This window comes from Magnolia sinica, chromosome 17, assembly GCF_029962835.1.
Source record: "Magnolia sinica isolate HGM2019 chromosome 17, MsV1, whole genome shotgun sequence".
Taxonomy (NCBI): Eukaryota; Viridiplantae; Streptophyta; class Magnoliopsida; order Magnoliales; family Magnoliaceae; genus Magnolia; species Magnolia sinica.
Window position 1 is genome coordinate 5,022,782 of NC_080589.1, and position 2,300 is coordinate 5,025,081.

At 35.2% G+C, this 2,300-nt stretch overlaps 1 long non-coding RNA gene across 3 annotated transcripts; it reads left to right on the forward strand.

Annotated features, from left to right (window-relative positions):
* The first annotated feature begins 520 nt into the window (after positions 1–520).
* LOC131230641 (uncharacterized) lies at positions 521–1,845 on the forward strand. Of its 3 annotated transcripts, XR_009164053.1 has the most exons (4): positions 521–665; positions 956–1,090; positions 1,343–1,507; positions 1,649–1,845. It is a non-coding gene; the product is annotated as an uncharacterized LOC131230641 (long non-coding RNA). The 3 variants fall into 3 exon arrangements; XR_009164052.1 differs by lacking the exon at positions 521–665 and having other exon boundaries at positions 850–1,090; XR_009164054.1 differs by lacking the exon at positions 521–665 and having other exon boundaries at positions 850–1,090; positions 1,444–1,507.
* The last annotated feature ends 455 nt before the right edge of the window (positions 1,846–2,300 follow it).

Genomic DNA, 2,300 nt, shown 5'->3' on the forward strand with positions numbered 1-2,300 from the left:
AATTTTTCCGTCTTACCAATAAGTCTTTTTCTTTTTCTTTTTGAAATGATGTTTACACTTGTTGGATGCTGTCTTTTTTTAAGAAATGAAGTTCCATGGAGAGATTAATGCCTTTGTAATTTCCATTTTCTATCACGTATCTTATGCTTGAGGCAAAGTTAATCATGTGTGTGAATGCAAATGAAAATTTTCTTCTAGCAAAGAATGTGGCATAGAGGGCAATCAATCAGTAGGGAGGCCAATCAGAACTGTACGTTTCCTATTGCTAGATCTATTATTTTAAAACATACAGTAATTGGACCAGTTTCTGTAAATTAAACCTGGATGTTTAAGATTGTGGGTGTGAGGATTTCACATATGGCATTTGAAACTCTGTTGTTTGCATTGCCTGCCATACAAACCTTTCTGGGGAAAAAAAAAAAGTACAATTTTTATTGTTTTGAATTATCATCTGCATGCCACGTGTATAATAGATTACTAACATAAGTATTTAGCAAATTTGAGTTGACTCGGCATGTTTTCAATTGTTCTTGGGTCCGGAAGCTATTAGATTCTTTATGAATTTCTTGTGGTTTTCTAACTAGGGATTGGGTGCAGGACTGGCTATTGGCTTGTATTCCGACATCACATATGGCCTACAAGAAGCTTGGGGAGCTCATGATTGGGTAACTTTCACATGCTTTTATTTGTCCGCTTTTTATCTTAAAGATTTGATTAGTTACATGTGTGGACCCATGCATGCATGTGGGAGGCATGATCTTCAGGTGGGGCCCATTTAGAAGTTAGGCAGGACCATCCATCAGCTGGGTCAGAGTACAAAAACCAATGAACAGGCCCAAGTCTTGTTAGCAGACCACCCTTTGTTTATTACACTGGTGTTGGCTTCTTACAGTGGCCCACAAATCATAGCAATTTCAAGTTACATGCAATGACTAAAGGAGTGAATTTCCTCCAGAAAAACAGTGTGGTGGCAGGGGCATTGACAAGAGCGGCATTGGTGCTCACTTGCGAGGACACCTCTCATGAGCAGGTTATTCATTGCGCCATCACTGGAGCAGCGCTCTCAACAGCTGTGAATCTTCTCGCCGGGGTATTCTAGATCTTACTCATCTTTGTTACAAACCAGAAATTGCAGTTTCCTTTATTATGCTCTGTATTTTTCTACATTGTACAAATCCTTCATGACTTTAAAATTAGCTATGTTGAGTATCAAAAGAATTTTTTTATTATTTTATTTTATTTTTATTTTTTTTGAGATGTATGTTTGCACAAATCCTTGGATTGCCTCTTCACATGATTCGGCTAGACATTGCTTTTATTTTTTTTATTTTTTATATTATAGGCTCAACAATTGGGTTTGGTTTTCGCAATAAACATGGTAAACTATCTTAACCTCAGAATCTCTCTAGACTGAGCTGATTACGTTTCCCTTACCATTCGTAGCCCCACTTGGTCTAGAACGAGCTCCCCTTGGGTCAGGAGTGTATCAAGCATATCAAAAAACCAGGTGAGTCAAATAACAACAGTCCCCCATATGTATGTTCAAATGTCACAATTTTTTTCACACTGTTTTGATAGTTGATTGTTGTTGTTTCAATCTATTCACATGTTTTTGTTCTTATTTTTTTACTTGTTGCTTGTTAGTTAGGTATATCAAAGGCCATCGCATTGTGGAGCTCTTCATCTGCTTGATGGACTTTCATTGAATTGTCTTTTTATTTTGAAGTTTTCCATTGTAGATTTAATTTTTTACTGTCAGCTTTGTAAGTCAGATAAATAATGTTTCAAATTACATTATGGTTGTTTTTACTATCTTTTGATTCTTAAATGAATATGGCTTAAATATATTTGTTTATTTATTTATTTATTTTATTTTATTTTTAACAGCAGGTTTTTTGGTTTAAAATCGTTCCGAAATAAGAAAAAAATACTGTTTTGAAATGACTGTTGGTACTAGAACGGTTTAAAACCGTTCCTAAAATTCCGTATCTAAATTTTGAAATGGTACCCAAAACGGTTCTGAACCGTTCCTTATTTTTTACGCTGCCTCATTTAGGAACGGTTTCAAACTGTTCGTGAAGCATTTAGGAACGGTTTAACACCGTTCCTAAATGGCGAGAGTAGATCCACTACTTGTGGATCACACCTTTGAAACCTTCCTATAGTTGATCATGATGTTTATATGTCATCTAAAGCGTTTATAGAATTATTACCACTCAGATAAACTATATGAACAAAACCTGATACAAAACTTTTGTCACCACTAGGCATTTAAAATTATAATTTTAGGAAAATTTTAC